The sequence below is a fragment of the Anas acuta genome, chromosome 1, assembly GCF_963932015.1.
Source record: "Anas acuta chromosome 1, bAnaAcu1.1, whole genome shotgun sequence".
In the NCBI taxonomy this organism is placed as follows: domain Eukaryota; kingdom Metazoa; phylum Chordata; class Aves; order Anseriformes; family Anatidae; genus Anas; species Anas acuta.
In genome coordinates this window covers 197,176,671-197,196,332 of record NC_088979.1, presented here as the reverse complement: position 1 = coordinate 197,196,332, position 19,662 = coordinate 197,176,671, and the positions used below count along the sequence as shown (strand labels likewise).

The 19,662-nt window shown below is 41.3% G+C and overlaps 1 protein-coding gene and 1 long non-coding RNA gene across 8 annotated transcripts in view; one reads left to right on the top strand and one right to left on the bottom strand.

Annotated features, from left to right (window-relative positions):
• Positions 1 to 19,662, bottom strand: part of GRM3 (glutamate metabotropic receptor 3) — a 449,804-nt gene that overhangs the window by 61,969 nt on the left and 368,173 nt on the right. For 2 of the 7 annotated variants that reach the window (XM_068669969.1, XM_068669968.1), the window contains one exon: positions 5,006 to 5,104. The exons of 3 other annotated variants lie outside the window; for them this stretch is intronic. The gene's annotated coding sequence lies outside the window, so the exon portion shown is untranslated. Of the gene's footprint in view, positions 1 to 4,995; positions 5,105 to 19,662 lie in introns of all 7 variants that reach the window. 2 more of the 7 variants (XM_068669967.1, XM_068669965.1) reach the window with 1 other exon arrangement.
• Positions 8,848 to 14,331, top strand: LOC137850334 (uncharacterized). The gene is made up of 3 exons (XR_011092487.1): positions 8,848 to 9,721; positions 10,315 to 10,429; positions 11,404 to 14,331. It is a non-coding gene; the product is annotated as an uncharacterized lncRNA (long non-coding RNA).

The window sequence follows — 19,662 nt, the reverse complement described above, 5'->3', positions numbered from 1 at the left end:
CCTTTTTCTCTCAATCTATTCATCCACTCTAAGACACTTTGGGTGCCCTTATCATTTCAGTGGCATTTTTTTTTGGTGTTTCTTTTATTTTCTTTCTTTCCTTTTTTTTTTTTTTTTTTTTTTTTTTTCTTTTCTTTTATTCTACCTGATTGCATTGACAACAGAGACAACACACTTCTGGTTGTCACCCCCATCATGGCCTGTAGCTGAGAACACCAATTGCACCAAAATCCTGGCTTTGCCTCTGTCCTCTTGTCATTCTCTGAATGGATAAAGGGGACCCAAGCAGACACTGAAGCAATGCAAGCTCCTTCTCTGTTGTGTGAGATTATTCTAGATGGCACTAGAAGAGCTGAGAGGCTCAAATGCATTGAATGAGGACAGATTCTTTAAAGTCTTTAGCTATTGGGCTCTTAAGAGGGTTTTCCTGAGCACGTGTAAGCAGTGATTATTTTGATGGGCTGGTAACAGACCAGCTTTGGGATATTCTCAGAGGTTTAGTAAAAGTCTTGACCAAATGCCTCTTGTCCTCACTTTCGGTGCCCTGTTTTAAAGCATAAGCAACAGCATTTGCTTTTGGAATAAAAGCTTGCTACACACTTATAAAATGACAAAACAGTGCTCTTACGTAAAACCTCTGTCTGAAAACCTCACCCTCACCCTGTAAACCTCACCCTCAGTCCACTCTCAGCTCACCTTAAACTGAACCTTACATAGACCACATCCAACATTTCCATTCAACTCATGCTCTTCAGAGAATTATGTGATGGAAATGTTTGACAAATTTAGGAACAGGCACCACTGAAAGGGTCTCTTATGTTGGGATAAAACTCATAATTTTTTCAAGCTGAATTTAAGAATTTGTATCTGTTGCTCATTCAGCATTCATTAGAGTCAATATGAGACCTTTGGATGACTCTGGTTCACTGAGTCAGGAGCATTATAAGCTTGAAATATGCATTCTCTTGTACACACATCCTGTTTTAAGCTAGGAACATAATCATCATGCTCACTGGAATCTGGTGAAACATTCCAATTATGTTATTGTAGTTATTTTTTTATGGATCTGGCCCATTGTTAACATTAAAATCATTTTGTTCTCTTGTTCCAGATATTCAGCATAATTCATTCATTCTGAATGAATAACAAAATTTTGTACTTTAACTGAATCTTAGAATCTTATTTAAAACCAGTTAATATCTTAAATTAAACATGAGTGTAATGTGGGAAGACATAGGAATGAAATACAAATCCATAATTTTTCAAGTGGAAAAATTAAATTCTTTCCTCCTTCCCTATCTTATTTGATGGATCTAGTGCAAAGTCTATTGAATTAGAATAGGTATAGTAAGAAAGCCTTTCTCTGAAGAGTATGTCAGAGATTTTGAAAATGTATGTGTAGGTGTTGTAGAACTAGATCTTGTCTTCAGGAATATGGACACAACTGCTTTTACTGTCTGGGACAACAGTTTACCTGACATGCATACAAGTGAAAAAATAATTTTTGACAGATGCATGTTGATGCCCCCTGCAGCAAGTGTGGGTGGGTCCTCATTGTAAACATCTTCAATAAGGAGAAAAATAGATCTGCAAAATGAGTACATGTACCATGTTTAAATGACTGTTAGAGCTCCATATAAGTACACCAACTGATTATTTCCATTTCTGGCAGAAGGTGCAAATTTTCTTCATTAATACATAAAGGTCAACAGGAGTAGTTTCCAAATTCATCCCTGCTTGTCTGTTGCATCTCAGGAGCCACAGAGAAGGAATTAAAAACTCATCAGCTGGTCAGCATGGAGGCTGGGAGCTTTGATGCTTTCAGCTGTTAAGCCTGCTGTTTCACATAACCCATTTTCAACTCCTAGATCTGTTGCTCAAATCAATGTGTTGATGTTTGGTTGCAAGCAACACTGTTTCAGACAGGGTAAGCAATTTATAAAATTTCCATCAGGCTAAGAGCAGCATATATAAGTATGTATGCATGTGGGCTTTCTGGCTGTTTTCAACATTCAGGAAACAATTACAGTAGAGCATTAGCTGTGCTTCAGTGCATGTTGTGAGTTTAAAGCAATGGCATGATTTTCACTCAGGAACTGCTAGTTTCCCAGGTGGCTAAGCAAGACAACATGGAAGGAAACCTGCCACACACCTCATTTTCCTTTCATTACTTCTGTTTTAAACACCTAACATTTCCATTCAGAAATATTGTTTTAACGAGCTTTAGACAGTTCTCTCCGCTCCACTACCTGAACTAATAAACAATAATATTTTTTATTTCTTTACTACTTAAAAACCACCTTATAGCTGAGGATAAGTACTGTCCCTTATGTTTTAACAATGAGAAGCTGAGGAGAAAAAGCATGGCTGTGAATCAATGGCAGAGGAAGCAAAGAAAAAGGCACTTCTTTCCCAGTGCCAGGATCTAATACTCAGGGAGCACTGGCAGTAAAGAACAATGAAGAGACCAAGGAGCTAGGGACAGAAAGGTGTTGTTACCTTCAGTACAACCACGTCCATCTGCAATGCAGGAGGGTAGGAAGAAGTGGTTTCTGCCAATATGGTTGGGGAAAGTAGACACTATTTTGGGTACCAAGATTCTTTTTGAGGTCTTCGTTATCTCATGTTTCATTTTCTCCCCAGAAACAGTGATTTATCTCCCATCGCACTTTACAAATGTTGTTTCACTTAATCACATCACCTTGGCCACTTCACCAATGCTTCATAAAGCTGTTATTTCCAGAAAGATGCTGAATTTCACTGGGGTAGTGCCCATAGCAGAACCAAGAGGAGAGAGCTCTACAATGTTAGATCAGAACAAAAGTGCCCAGAATATCCATTTTTCTTTTGCAAGAAAGAGAACATCCTGGCATTTTCTATGAAGGTACCCTTCAGTATTTTCTGACTTTAAGGCAATCTCTACTTTAAAGACTGACTTCCACAAATCTCTTAGGAAAGCTCATATTCACCCCATATTTTCTGCAGTCTACTCATTAAAATCCATGAGAATCTTCCTATAGGCTTTGGGCTTTGGCTCACAATGTGACATAAACATTCCTCCTTCTTTCTCTGGAAGAGGTCCAGTCTAGTAAGTAAAACAGCGCTCGGAAACTTGGTTCCAGGCTCAGCTCTGTCTTTGGCTCACCTCTCTGTGCCTATATAAAACAGGGATAATATTACTTTTTGACTATGTGGGTGTGTCCTAAGAGTTAATGCTTGTAATGTGCTATATGCTATATACAGTATATAGGATATTATAATATTATATTACATGTATATACCAGTGAATGGTAGTCTAGGCAGTGAGTATACAACCTAGCCATCTTCCCAGGGCTCCCTCTCCTTTCTGGGCACAAGCAGGTTCCTTCACAGGATTTTCAGAGCTCCTGGATTTGGTTTCTGTTCCAAAGTGCTTTCTGGACAGCCTTTCTAATGGCTGTGGGGGAGCTTAGGGTGGCTAAGCTGAAATATGAGGGTGTCAATAACCTCTGTTGAGTTGAGTTTAAATTACCCTGGGATAGAGCCACTGGCATAGACAGACAGCATGTAGTCAGTGGTGCTTGGCAGGCTGACACTGCTTTCTATAAACAGCCTTCATCTTGCAGCTGTAAGCAGAGGGTTGCTGGAAAGTCCTCCCCAGAGCCCTGAAAAAAGCCAAACTAGAGCTCAAGGTGCAGTTCCCAATATGCAGGGGCTATCAGGGCACAGATGAAACCCTCTCTCCAAACTACTCTATCTGTGACCCCAAATCATGATAAGCATCAACTAAAGCCTCAGCACACACCATTCTGGCAAGCACCAGTTATTATTGCTATTCACTGTTCACATATTTCACTTTTATGTAATAATTGCCTTACAACTATGTTCACATTACCTTCCCTTGCTCCAGCACTTACACGCACTCAAAGGGCAGACTATAAATATGGATAATACTTCTGCAAATGTAAATGTTTTTGTTTGTTTTTTGATGTTCACTTGCTTGACTGGAGTGTTCCACTTGAGCCTCATACCCCAGCTAGTTCCAACAGATTGTGAAGTGGGATTCAAGCCTGGGTAAAGACAGTTTGCTTGCTTTACAACACCAAGACAAATGCTGGTCTGAAGCACCGTTGTGAGGTCAATCAGGTCTAAGAATTTAAAAGCTGAAAGATTTACAGTTCCATTTTGACAGCCCCCTCTGCTCTTCATGACTTTTCCCCCAACAATAGGATTCATTTAAAGCTTTAAAATATGGGAAGCAGAAAAAGAGTCATTAATTTTACTTACACAACAGCATTCACACTTGTAAGGTTTTGACAGCTTCACTAAACCCAAAGGAATTCAGATAGCTGGAGCAAATGAATGCGTAGCGATACTCATATTGAAAGGAGGTAGTTTTAGGGCTGAACACATATTTTCTTCCTGCAGGAAGCTGACAGTGATGAGAGTATGTAGGATGATTTACTACCGCATTCACGTGATGATATTTAATTTTTTTTTCCCTCCTGTTCAGCATATTCTCTTTGTGTTTCTGAAATCAATAGAACTGCAGCAAGTCAACAGATTATTTCAATATTTCTTAGGATGTTCTGCCCTTATCAACATGCTTAGTACCTATTGTTTTTGATAAGGAAAATAGAGTCCTTAAATGTTGTGTTTGCTGCCTAGGAAGTTCAGATGATGGCTGTGTCTGTGGGGATAAGAAATCCAACTGCAGAAATATAAACATGTATGTATGGAACAAAACACTTTTGGAAACAAATACAGTGGGATTTTTTTACTATTATTATTTTTATCACTGCCATGATTTTGCTTGGAAAATATAAAACTTGCAGTGAATTCATAGGAATGTGCTTACTTGTTCAGAAGGGAAGACAGATGAAGGCAGGCAAACTGCAGAATAAAACATGAATTAAGTGATAGCCACTTGCTGATCATTGTTCTGCTGTCTGTCCATTATCTGTCTGGGTGTAGGTAGTAAATGCCACATGAATTTAAATAAAACCCATTACTCACACTCACTTACAGACGGGATGATAGGAGTTGCTTGACAGATCTTACGCAGGAAACTTGGATGTAATTGTGCCCGTTGCTGTGCTGATTCTCCTCCAGCAAAATCCTCTACCTGTGCAGGAATATTTTAAGACCTCACTAAATTTGAAATGGTGACAGAGCATTAGGGGTTTTTGCTTATTTGTTTTTTCTCTCATTATTGGTTCTCTAAAATAACAGATGGTGAAATCTCTCCTGAGTAAGCCAAATGCCAGCATTTTCTCTTACAGGATGTCATGCAAAGGCACTAACAGCTCGGCTCCTACTAGCTCTATAAATTGATGGGCCTGCTCCAGTGCCTTTTAGAGTTCCTGGGTGTCATTAAAACACTTTGGATCAGCTCCTTGAGACATCTGAATGAGGCAGCCAATCTGTTTTAAATACTTCCTTATTATTCCCATAGTTTCATGTGGACATGCTGGTAAACAAGCTAATAACCTCTGCTTTAACAACACTATTTTTATAATACTGAGCCCCCCTTACACACAAGTGTAAGGTCAGGTCATTTTGCAGGTAGGTTTAAAACACTTTTTTTTTTTTTTTTTGCCTTTACTTCTTGAATGAGGAGTTTCCTATTTCTGAGATGGCCATTGCTGTGGGTGAACACCTGTATGGTTACAGCTGACAGAGGGTAGATGGGTGAAAATGATCTTGATTGTATTTATATTTCCTTGGTCATCTTGCTGTGCAGTACTGAAGGAACATGGATAGTCTGATGGCCGCCAAGGGAAATTTAGAGCTATTTCATGCTCCTAGAGCAGTCCTAATTCACTCTCTTCTCTCATCATTGTTAACTTATGAGCTGATGATCAGGAAATCTCAGCTGAATTCATGGTTCTGTACCAAGTGTGACTGTAGGGACATTTCTTCATCCCTCTAAGTCCCATATTCCCCACTGGTGATGTGAGACTAGTTGGAATGCTTTCATCCCAGTGATGGGCTGTGAGACTAAGCTGAGCTATATTTATAAAGGCAAAGAAAAGCCCATAAACTCAAGATGTTCTATTCATATCTACCTTGTATTTCTTGTTAAATTTCTATCTTGCTTTCAAGCATATATATCTATTTATGATCACCTGTTTTATTAGATTGCTTTTGTGATTTATTATTCAAGAGGTCTTAGAGCATACATTGATTGAACATAACCACAAAATGAATGAATTGAGGAGTATACAGATATCTCAAAACTGTAAAAATTAGAAACATTTGGCACCTGGGATTTGTATGCTCGTGTGAGATGCTAGCTGCTAACAGTGGCTAGTGGTTTGGGAAGAGAAGACCCTTTTGCATTTTGATGTGTTGATTAACACTTTCTGATAGCTTGTTCTGCTCTGATTTGAGAATTCTGAGTATGAAAGTGGATAAACACATTTGAGAAATACCTGTAATAACAATCCTAGGTCACTAGCTCCTGGTTCACAGTGCTCAACATGTCACTGCACATACACACAGCAAAAATCATGACCCTCAGAAAAGAGACCAGACTCTCTCTGTACAGGTACAGGCACACTCTGTACATGCCTGCAGCTGAATATGTCCCAAACCAGAGACCAATTTTGTCTTTCTTTCACACTTAAAGAAAAGGCTCCTCAGCCATTCCCTGATTCCACAGATAAAATACCTGAATCTAAGAGAAATACTGTGGTTTAAGCATGACGTTGATGTTTAAGTTGGAGTCCTAACCTGGCAAAACACTCACTGCACTAGGCTTTATACAAACATCCAGAGAACAAATCCTTCCCTCATCATCTGTTTTGGATAAGAGTCAATAGCTGGCGACAAACACTTAGTGACACAGTAGCAACAGGGACCGGATATCTGCAAACCTGATATGACCCTGGTTATATACAGATGTTTGTGGGTTTGGTCTTTCATTACTCTAGGCCACTTTATATTTCAGAGGGATAAGCCCTGAATTTATCCATGTTGGCACTCTCCTTGAGACACGAGACAGCAGAGGGATAGAGGAAAGAATGGCATTCATATGAAATGTCTTGAAGGAGAGTGAATTTCTTTTGACTGCTGCCTGTGGAGTTTTCATATTTATTGGGAAGGAAATAATGCTCAACAATTGTCATTGCCTCCCAGAGAAGCAATGCATCTGTTTGAAGGTGAATATTGTGTCTAAGCTCACTGTCTCTCAGACAACATGGCCTATGACAGCTGAAGTCATTTGGGATGTTCCAGTTAAAGGAATCCGGGACCAAATTCCCAGGGGCTATGTGCAGTTTCTGTACATAAAATTGTCTTTGAGTATAAAGGGGAATTTTCAAAAGCATTAAAAATCTCTTTTACCTTCTTTTATGGAATTAATTCTGCATTCCCTTGAACAACCAAATAGACCTTTTCTGCATCTTATCTAGTTTGGCTGCAAATGTATTAGCAAATAGGATGGGTCAGGGACCACTTTCTGGCCAGGATGCCACCTGGCACAGCTGTGCTCTGCCCTTAAAGCCAAAATCTCCAGAACTGGATGGTCACATCCCAGCAGCCTGTTGTGAACGCTGCTGGGGCTGAGCCAGTCTCTAGCCCCTTTCCAGGAGTTGTCTTGGGAAAGTTTTCTTGGCAAAAAACTCAAGGGCCAGGGACTCTGGCAGCAATTAAGTGATATGGATGATCACATTCAGGTGGATGCTGTGTCACTCTTTGCTTAAGAGCTATAGTTGCAACCTTAGAGCTCCTCTGACATGAATACAGATGATCAGAACTGTGTGCTGTCGGTCCTTCAGATGAGGAGCTGTGTGCTAGCATCAATAACCATGTCTAGTCTCATAAATTAAATTTATCTGGGGATGTTCTGAGGCAATGAGATCAGTAGGCTTACAATAGTGAATCCACACACAGCTAGCCTCTCTCAGCCACTAAAACAGGGTGCCCGCATTGAAAAATACTTGTGGTGAATGGTCTCCACCATTTGCCAAGCCCCAACCCAAGTCTAGGAATTATTTAGGACAGTGCATATCCCAAGAGAACTCAGTGACTGTTATCAGAACCATGTCACGGACCATTCCAATTTTTTTGTATGGGCAGCTCATATCATCTAGGTCTTTTCACTGGCACTGTTTAGATTATTAGTAACACACAAAGACAGTCCTCTGCTGGAGAAATCTTGCCTGATGTATCCTAGTACTGAATTTGCTTTGCTGATAGCTGCATCAAGATTGTTCTTGGGCATCCTCTCCTGGATGAAAACACTGCCATGCATCTCTTCCTAAGAGGTTTTCAGTGTTAATCTTCCAGGTGCTACCAAAAAATTCTTCATGCTTTCCACAAGCCGAAAGCTTCTTAGCTGAAAACAACAGAGGAGACTGGATGCTTGAAGCAATGAAATCAATGAATGCAAACTCTTGGGTATAGACAGAGAGGGTATTTTCTGTAGATGCAAAGGACTGCTGGTGCCATTGCACATTATATCATTTTAAGCTTGTGCATAATCTGTGTATAAATATGAAAAAAAAAATCTCATAGGAATAGGTGCAGAAAAAGACAAGAATAATAATCAGAAGACTGGTGAGCCTGGTTTAGGGGAGGAGAGTAATGTGGCTTCACTTATTTAGATAAGTAAAAGAAAAGCTGAAGTTTTTGATAGCTCTCTCTACACCTCAGGGGGCTGAGTACTCAGGAGGGAGAACAGACTTTAAAGACATTTCTGGTACAAGTATGTGTGAGTATAATCTGGGTCTGAATAAACAGAGAATAGAAATTATGAAGAAGATTCTAAACTGTAAAGGAATAAAGTTTTGGAAAAGCCTTCTGACAGCAGGAATAATAGCCACCCAAAATAGAGAAAAGTCAAAATTGAAGAGGGAACTAAGGGCCTGATGGCTCTTGACAGAACAAACTGAACTCAGTGACCAAAGAGGTTCTGCCAAGTCCTATATCTGATGATCTGAAAACCATCTAAGGAGACCATGTCCTGTTGATCTGCAAAGACAGAGGAGGTGGAAACTGAGTCTCAGTCTCTTCAGGGCTAAATGTGGGATGATGTCCTTGAGCAACAGCATTTTCATAGCAAAAGAGAGCAGGAGTAGCTCCTGCAGAAATACACAAAGCTGTGGAAGAATGGACTGGAAGAGTTATTTGTCCTAATCTGTGTTTGCAGTATCATCCATCCTGGGTATGCTACAAACATGAAAAAAAGAGGAAGATATCTAGATACTAACTTTAAAATCAGCATATATTAAATTTAAGAGCTTTTATATCCAAATGGCTGTTCCATGCCCTAAATTCTCTGAGCTGTGCTTAATTCTTTTAGCACATGTAAAAACCACCCACCCACTACTTCAGAGCCATTTTTCTTTATCTAAATGAAATTTCTTTAGTTCCATTCATCTTTACAGCTCATTCAACAGGTCGCTCCACAGCAGTGAAGGGAAGCATGTTTCAATGTGCTAATCCAGCTCAGAGATGGATTAATTGACTCACAGGCCCCTCTGATCACTAGCCAGATGTCTCTCCCCAGCTGGCAAGCCTTACTAATTTTCTTGTTGTTGTTGTAATTCTGGGTTTCCAGCCAGCGGGGGCCCTTCTCCACTCAATCAAGGGCAACATGCCCTCTGCCGACATTTTGTATTCTTTGGCCTGCTTTCCCTTGGGCAAAGGCATTCAGCTATAAACCTCCTCTCCTGGCTCTTTTTCATCTGGATGGTGGCCCCTGGGCCACCATGGGATGGTGCTGTGCATGCTCAAGGTGGGTGGTGGAGGGTTGAGGTGCCTGGACCATGACTTTCAAGAAATTTCAGGTCTGCACATTGAATTTTGTGGAGAAAAAAAAAAAAAGGAAAAAAAAAAGGAAAGAAAATAAAAGAAAAAGACTCACAGGAGGTAGAAGCATTTTCTTCACCAGGCAGTGTGTTATGAAATGACACTCAAACACTCAAGAGTGCTTAGGAGTACTGAGAAAGACTCGATCTGTTAGGAAAGTAAATTGTGAAGCAATATAACATAAGGGATGGTTCAAAGATAGGATGTGTGAGGACTCCACGCTCCACTGCTGATTCTGTCACTGGTCCTGATGACATGAGCAAAGCACTTCAATTGTCTGGCACTTCTACTTCCTCGCATCTAGCAGAGATTTAATGATAACATTCTTTTAAAGATATCTGCTAATGAGCAAGACACTTCTTGAATTAAGTACCACTTGTGCCACTGAACATAGAGCCACATAAGATCAGTGTGATGGCTTCTGCAGTGACTTGCAATGATTTGGCTAAAACCCTGTTGATGCCGACTGTAAGGTGTCAGTTTTGGCTACACTGTAAAACATTGCTTGTTGTTTCCCAGTGTTTTGGAACATTACTGTGAGTACATTGAGTAGAAATTTAATCTAGAAGGATTCATCTGGATGGCGCAACCTTTATTTGCCTCCACTGTGACTTTCTCACAGATGGCATGGAGGGTAAGTGGCCACTGAGGGAGCACAGTTGAGAGTACTGGTAGCCATGGGAATACGTGGAGAGTTGTGTTGTTTAACATTGTGACCCTGGAGTCCTATATATGTTATGGAGACCCTATATATGTTATTGAATCAGCCTTATGATTTCTGAATTATGAAGGTGTCACCCTATATTTTATTTTATTTTATTTTATTTTATTTTATTTTATTTTATTTTATTTTATTTTATTTTATTTTATTTTATTTATTTTGTTTTGTTTTGTTTCATTTTGTTTCATTTTATTGTTTTTTCACTAATGGGGATAGTTTATCCAAACTATAAAAAGGATGTTAAGGTCCTTGAAAACATTCAGAGGAGGGCAACAAACCTGGTAAAGAGCAGGAAGGCACATGCTGTGAGAAGAGGCTGAGGACTCTTGGGTTTCTGGTCTGGAGATGAAAAGACCAAGTGGTGATCTCTCTGCTTTCTGCAACTTCCTGAGGAGGGGAAGCAGAGAGGGGGGTGCTGGCCAATTTCCCTGGTAACTGATGACAGAACACACAGGAACAGCACAAAGCTGTGCCAGGGAGGTCCTAAACATTAGGAAAAAATTCTTTAATGTGAGGGTGGTCAAACTTTGGAACAGGTTTGCTAGTGAGGTGTTTATTGCCTCATCCCTGTCACGTTCAAAAGGCACTTGGACAATGCCCTCAGTGATACGCTTTAATTTCTGGTTAGTCCTGAAGAGATCAGGCAGTTGGACTAGATAATATTTGTAGGTCCCTTCCAAATGAACTATTCTATTCTATATATGAAACTGGAAAATAAATAATAATAATAAAATGAATAATAATAATAAAAATAAACTGAATAATAGGAACCTTTCCTTTCCATTCCTTTCCTCCACCACCTATAATGATCTGACATGAAAAAGTTCCCCAGAATACAAAAAGACAAAAACACTTCTTGACTGCACTTTTTTTTTTTTTCCCATTAGAAAAGAAGCTGCAAAATATTCTTTCATGACAAGATCAAGAAGAACGCAGCTTGAAGAGAGAGAAGTAAGAAGTTCATCTAAGGTGTGAAAGCAGAGTTCAGCTGTGTTTGTTATGGGCCAGATTCTTCCTACTCCATGTAAAACTGGGGAGGAGGTCATTTGTTTAGCATCGGAGCAATTGCTTACAGTTTGCAGGGATGTAAATAAGAAGTGTCTCATTCTTGCAATTTAATGTCTTTGGTCTGTTTTAGCTTAGTTATGTGCCTGGTATAAATCTCACCGCTAATTTCTTTTCACATTAAGCATAGCCCCGAGGAACTTGTTTTACAGGGAACTTAAGGCTTCGACCTTTGATCACCACAACCTGACTTCTCACAACCCTGAAAACAAGCATCTGAAAAAATGAAATGCGAACAACGCACACCATCAATATCAATTACTGCGTTGTTATGTGGTAAATTTCCCCCACAGGGGGTGAGCAATTCACTTGACGCGCTTGGCAAAGGGCTTGATTCTCCTCCCTGCCGGCAGCGAGGCGGTGCTGGCATCTCTCTGTATATTTCAGCGGAGTAAGGGAGTGCAGCGTCAGACCCAAAGCCTCTGTGAGCGCAGGGAAAAGCAGTCTCTGTCAGGAAAAGCTCTCTGCAGCCTGAACAGCAAGCTGCAATCTTTGAAGGGAAGACTTCAAAGAGAACAGGAGAAAAGAAACAATGTCTAATCTTCATACAAATGTGCTCTGGGGGCTCTGAAACTCAGACGCTTATGAAGTTTAAGAATTAATTATCATTTGCCAGAAGCGAGCTTTATGCACAGGTAACCGGGACAGCAATCTGAGACCTTCGGGTGCAAAATTTATGGAATTATATCAAACCGATTAAAGCTTGATAAATCACCAGATTTCCATTTGGTGTACTTCTCAGAAATATGTTGGTACGAGAATTGTGACTTGCAGGTTCTCATTAAAACAAGCAGCGTAGTGGGCTGGATTTTTGGTTCCCATAGAGTAGCACAGCTCAGTTGAGTTCTATTTACTGCAGCAAAAGAGAAGACTCTAAAACATTTGTCAGCTCCACAGCTGTATAAATAATGAGGAGCACTGTGAATGACTAAAAGCAAAGCAGGGCTATTCTGATTCCTCTTTGCAGAAAGGTGTGTGTAAAATGTTCCTCAGACCAGCTGAGGTGTCTGGGATATCTCCACACCTCACAGGCTTTATTGCATTTGTGCTTTACAACACCCTTTTGACTGAGCATTCCTGTTACATCCATTTTACACCTGAAGTTTGAAGCGTAAAGAGGTGGTATGACCCTTGGTTGCAAGGCAAGTTAGTGGTGAAATAAGGAATTAAACATTTAAGTATCTGGAGGACTCAGTTATGTGATGGAGTTATTGTGCTCAAGAAAGGGAACGATTTATTGTGAATACCTGGCAAGAAACCTTAGCAGGTCGTGGTGACGTGTGTAGCTGAAATCCTCTGTTTACCTCAAGCTGAAGATGTGAACTCAGCTGGCCCGTGTTGCTCAGCTGCTGCAGAGAAACACATTAAACCCCAATAACTTGTTTGCGCATCCCAGCCCTCTCTTCTGTAAAGCACTATCTGCCTCTTGCCTTTAAAACTTCAATGAAAACAGTTGCTGCAGAAGCTTGTGACAGCTGCACACTAAAAGAAACCAGTTCCCTGATATAAGCAAGGATTTTCAGATGTGAACAGCTATATCTGATTTACAATGAAAAAATTTCTCTTCTCTTATAAAGCCAGTGAGCCAAGTTACCTGTACAGCAGAGAAAAGGGATGAAAGGCAAAGATCAGGTCAAATACAACCACTTTGAGAGAATGAGTCTCCCAGGCAGGATTGCAATTGCTTCATTTTGTGGTTATAGCAGCATGACTTTCGAGGTTAGATGGAATTTGTCTTGATATTTGCCCACCAGCAATCAGAAGGTATCAGTGACTGTTGTCTCCCAATGCATACAAATGCCTTGCACCCAGATAATTCACAGGTGCATTCGCTGTGCACCGCCAGAGTTGCTGCTGCTTGGGAGTTACTGGCCACCACAGAGGCTCAAAATAATACAGGGGCACTACATTACCCCATATTAGCATCCCGAAGGATGCAAAAGGACAGAGCTTGACCCTGGTGTTGCGTTACAGCAGGGCCATGTGTGTTTGTTTTCCATAGAATTTTTCTTCTGCAAACATTCAGAAAACTCCCAGGCAGGCTCCTCTTACTGGCTGTTGCAGCTCCCAGGACAACAAAACCAAAGGTAACGGGTGCTGCCTCTCCCCACCAAAATGGGAAATGTTGACATTTCAAGTATTTGTCTAACTGTGGATAGTTGACACAGCTTGTGAGAAATTACCCTGGGAGGAACGGAGCCCTCCCAGACTCCTCTGCTTCCTTCGTGCTCCTCTCAGCTCCTGCTGGGTGCTTCAAGTGACCCCACCAGGAATGCCCCTGCCCCAGAGTAGGTTCTCCACCCTTCCTCTGGATTAATGTTATCCTGCACACCTTCCAGAGCAGGGGACCAAGGGACATGCAGTGATGGGACCCATGGGGACTCTAAAAATAGCTGCAGCTCTCCTGGCATCCACGGGGCCCAGGTGGGATAAAACAGGCAGATGCTGGTACCCAAAGAGGAAATCTGGCTCCTAGTTATTTTTTTTTCCCACTGAGAGATTTTTTGCTGTGTTTGTTGTAAGATTTCGGTGTCACTTATCGCATGTCTGCTATAATGCATTGCCTGAGGCATAATTAAATTCAAAGGGCATGTCTGTGTTGAAAAGGAGGGTTGCAATTTGTTGGTGCTCAGATTTTTCATTAAAAACCAAGCAGCTTTTTTGACTGGCAGGGACGATGGTTATAGAACAAAAATGATATTAAAAAAGAGAAGGGAAATTCTCTGCCTGCCTGCCTTCCTTCCTTCTTTCCTTCCTTCCATTTTTCTTCCTTCCTCTTTTTTTTTTTTTTTTTTTTTTAACAGCTGCCTACCTGACATTCCCACACTGACTTGGAATAAAGCCCAGCATTTAAAAATAGCAGGATTGTAACAGAAAGATAAGGCAAAGAGAAGAGCCTTGATGTAGAGAAAGGTGTGGCAGGTGTTAGGTAGGGTTTATATATATATCTGTGTCTCTATGCATACAAAATCTACTTCTTTACAGAGGGGAAATATGTGTGAATGTATTTGCATCATCATCATATGAAAAATTTGCCTTTTCTGCTGAAATTTTCCTGAAAGCTCAGTTAATTAGTTTTCATAACACCCGTGGAGGCAGACATTAGTATCATCCTTATCTGCAGATGAGGAGATAGCAAAGAGCACAGAGGGAAGGGACCACAGAGAGATTAAGGGATTTCTACTACAGCAAATTCAGCGTAGAGCTGGGAATTCATTCCAGCAGGCATAACCCTAACCCCATTAAAAGCAATGGGAGTCTTGCTTAAGAGATGCCCCTATTTGGCAATTTTGCCTGCTTTGTTCAAACCAATCTGTTCTGCTCACAGTTATGTGTGTCCTGACAGTGCTTTCTGATGAAAACTGTACCTCTGACTGTCCAAAGCTCCTGAAGAAACCCCAGCTGTGTCCCTCAGTCCCAGGACTTCAAAGCAGGGACTGAAGCTTTCTTTGAGGGACTCTGTACCATACATTTACATAGCCTGAAAAATAGTCTGGAGTTATAAGTGGAGTAATTTAAAATCTCTCTAAATGGAGTACTATATTCTCCCAGGCCAGCAGGGTCACAGGAACTGAAATTTTACATCTCAAATTGCTATATTTTACAGAACAGTTCTATCAAAAGAAAAAAAAAAAATGGCTGGGGGGGGGGGGGGGAGAGGGGGCTGAGCTTAACAGATGAGCTAGATTTAGAATAGATTGGGCAAAGCCAGCTCATTAAAGAAAAAAAAAAAAAAGGAAAGAAAGAAAAAAAAAACTCTTCATTTTATAATGGCATTCTTGTCTTCTTGTTTATATTCTCATTCCAGGGCAACATTTCCATGTTATTAGGGTGTTTTCAGCTCTTATTTTTAAGCTTACTTCATTAATGTTGGTAGAACACTTTGAAGTCAAAAATCTAAGTGCTAAGTGGTATCACTGACACACTTTCCAGGCAATGCTTTTGCCTTCCCAGAGGTCATGTGAAGCAAACGTGTCACACCTGCAAATGTGCACAAATTGCTGCAGGCAGCAGAGGGCCAGATTTCCCTTGAAACTCTTGTAGCAGCTGTATGCAGGCTGCAAATGCCTAGAAGAGGATTCCTCTTGTTGGCAGAGAGCTGGCCTGCTGAGCAGGGGTCCACCAGCTAGATACTGAGTCCCATGCCCTGCTGTGATGAGCCTGGCAGTGAAACAGCTGTAGAACACAGCTTTGTCTGGTATTTCTTGTCTGCAGGATAGAAGTCTCTAAAAGTCACCCAATGGCTTGTTGTTTGGCTCCAAGTCTCCAAAGTTTCATATTTCCCAATGAGTGTCGTGGTCTGAGAGGTGCTCTGAGGAGCAGAACACACGCTGGCCTATGAGGGGTGGGCAGCTGGTAGAGCTGCTGGAGTGGCTTTGAACATGGGAACTGCTTCATGGGGTTGTCCCCTGCTGCTCTGCAGTGTTACTGAGCATCAGGCTTTGCTGCTTACTTGCCTCCAGCCTGCAGGATCGCAGGGCAGGTCACTGAGGCCTTATCCATGAAGGATGGTGTCTACATGCTGAAGGCCTGTTTGAGAAGTCTGTGACATCCAGGCTAATTTTGAAAAGCCGGTACTTCATCTGTGTCCCTGCCACTTGTATCCCTTCCCCATCATCCCCAGGGTTTGTGAACACAGGAAGAAACCTGGCTATTGACCTTGGGGCACAATTTGTACGTGCACGTGTCTGCCTGAGTGGAAAGTGGAAAGCTGTCATTTTGCTGTATGGTGGCCTTCCTGATAAACCACAGTAACACAGCTGCCCTGCTCTCCCCCAGATGTGATTTATTACCTTGTAATATTTTAAAAGATAAAGCTGGTTGAGCTCAATCAGTGTTTAGATGGAGAAGTCTCCAAGGAAAACACAGGAGTTAGAGGAAATGTTCCCTGAGTCAGAGCTGGGGCAATAATCCAGAGTGGTGTTAAAGATGTTGCTTTTGGACTGATTGTAAAATCAATGTATTGGCCACCGGTGGTCTGTGGGGAGGGAATGTAATACCTAACGTGACTGGACGATAGCTGGCAGGTATTTCTTTGCTACAAGGGTCAGCTCTACAGCAATTGTAAATTGGATGAATGGGAGATGATGAATCTGGCTGATTGCTTTCTCCGCTGTCTTGTTATAGGGACTTGGAGGCTTGGTTGTTTTTCTTTGTCCTCTCCCTTTGTATTTTACATAATTCCTTAAACTGTACAAAAACATACAAAATACAAGGACGGGGAAACATTTAGTGGAATGAATTTGTTTTTAAAAAAAGCTCCCAGCTTCTGGAAATTCATAGTTTAAGGATTACCATAAGGCTGTTTCTGCTTAACACTGTGGATTATGTGGAGTTGATTTTTCCCTCATCATTCACACAGAGGTATCTGAAAACTCAAGCTGTTCAGCACTGCTTGCAAGGTTGGATTTATTATTTACCAGGTTTTTACACAGGGTGAGTGCTCTGTGTCTGACCCTCAAAAGATAGCCAGCCACATCTGTTCCCAGTAACTGTGTAGATGACATGGTAAAGATCCTGGATTCTGCTTGTTGGAGCCCTGTGACACTGTATTTTTCTCCAATGAAGTGCACGTGCTGATTATTTGTTGTGTAGTTTGTTTGAAACAGTTCCAGTCAAGGAACATAGATGTTTCCCTTATGCTATGCAAGATACACACATGTATCCCTTTTCTAATTCCAGAAAAATAAATTGAAAGAACACTGATGTGAATTTAAAGAGATAAGAAAATAAACAACTTCATCCATGCACCAATCTTGTCTCCTGGTTTCTAAACAAATAGCTTTCCTTTATCCATCCTTGATTTGTAGCACATTTTCTGATGGAATGGAGTTCAGATTCAAATGCTCTGTTTTCATCTTTTTCTTTTTTTTTAAAATTTATTTATTTATTATTTTTTTGTAATGAAGTTTGAAGTAGGAAGGGTGATACATAATCTCATAGTAAGATCAGCAAAGCATCTGGAGCATTTCTACCAACTTTGTTATTTGAGGTGGCCATTTCAAGAACAAACCGATCGCATACCTTTGAGGACAGCAGGGTGTTTAGGAACCACTGCTGCAAATGCTCTGTGACTGTAGTAATTAACTGTGCCTCTCAGCTGGGAAAGAACGGCCAAGATAAGCACATTACAAACCATTGTTGAGAATACAAGTGCTTTGAAGAGAGAACTGAAAGGAATTTTGCTTTAGAATACATGAAAGTATGTAATGTGAGATTTCTTGAAGGGGAAGATTATAATTTATTTGGGCATCTCTAATACAGGCTTAGAAGCAGTATGTGGAAATATTTCACAAATTATTTAGGAACACAGACATTTGCAGGCAGGACTGCAGCCAAGTGCAATATTGACCAGCAATTTGTCTCAGAGAGGCCAACACGAGATACTACAGAGGATGTTACAAGAGAAGTTGTGGAGGCTGTTATGTTTTCACAAGTGGGGGAAACATCTTCCTAATTTTTGGTTATTGTTGTTGCTACTATTATGTGTAGATTTAATTTCTATCATTAGGACAAAAAAAAAAAAAAAAAGAATGAAGAAGTACCTAGTTCAGGCTCTAGATATCCTTGTCCAAAGCACAAAATGCTTCTTCCTAATCATACACTGAATGACCAGAACCAAGCCAAAAAAATCTGAATTCCACCCATGTTGTTAGTTATTCCAGTCCAAAATAGACTCCCACAGTCTGCTTCAGCTCACTGATGTAAAAATGACCACCTTTTTTCTGGCCACATAGCAGTCAAGCCACACGGGAGTCTGCCTGGTGGTTTTAAATGAAGTGCAGGCCTTTCTCTGTCTGTCATACCAGCACATCAACACCAAAGCCCCCAGCAAGTTGTTTCTCCCTTCTGTGCTGCTGTGCTGCCTCTACAGAGCAGAGACACTGACACTTGCCTGCTTTGAAAAGCAACCTGATTGATAGCCGTGGCTAAAAAAATCAACCGTAGAACATAGCAGAAGAGATTGTTTTGTAGGATTATCAGCTACACCACTGAAATTGCATGAAACCACCCACAAATCTCTTCCTTAGACAGAGTAGAACACAGTCACCTCTATGCAAAACTTCTCCTTATGTTCCTTCTGCAGAATTAAACAGCCTTTTTGTTATTATTGTTACACAAAAAAGACCCCTATCCTCCCCCCCCAAAAAAGAAAATAAAAGAAAAACGAAAAACCCCACAGTCACCTAAAATTTACTGTGATTGAATCCCTGCTGAGCTGCAGTGCAGGCAGGGCATTTGCACTGGAAATTACTATGGCTGGCATGTCTGCCTTGGTTTTGAGGATAGTGTTTTCATGTGCTTTTCCTTTCTTCACCAGCTTTCTTCTCTTTTGTCTGCCTGCCTCTTTCCCATTTCTTTCACAGTCGCTATTTTTGCTCTCAGCAAAGAGCTCAGTCGTGCTCTCACCCTCTCACGGGCTCTGTGTACACTTGAGGTCAGGCTAGCAAACCTGGAGCCAAACTTTGGATCCTTCCCTTGCCCTTTTTATACCCTTCTTCCCCACCACAGTCTTCTATCTCCCCCTTCCCAGGCATTCCCCACTGCATCTTGCCATGCTCCCAGAGCAGTACCCAGCAGCTAGCACATGTGGCTGGAGGCAGCTTGGGTGCTCTTGGTTGCTCCGATGCAGAGCTCCTCATGGACACTGCGTCAGTCATTCCTCTCCCCTCTGAAGTATTTCATCCTTTCCAGCCACATGATTTTCAGGGAAAAGGGACAGTCTGTCACTCTGTGTCATTACCCACTGTAGCACAACACGGGTCCCCTGTGGCTCAAGGCACCATATGCTTCTTTAATATACACAGTCATTCTGATGTGCCCTCATATTTCTCTGAATTTGCTTTGTTCTTCTGTCCCTCTTCTTCCTCTACCAATTCTTCTTTTAATGCTGTCTTCCACTGTGGTCCTTCTTCCCTTTCCCCACGCTCTCCGTGCCCTCCTCCAGGGCCATGCTGCCAAGCCTTTGGCAGCTGTCCTGGGGCAGGGATGAGGCTGGGGGCCAGCAAAGGGCTGCCAGGAGGGTTTCAGGCCACTTTGGCCCCTCTCCCTTTGGAGAGAGTAGGGTTTTCTATGCCTGA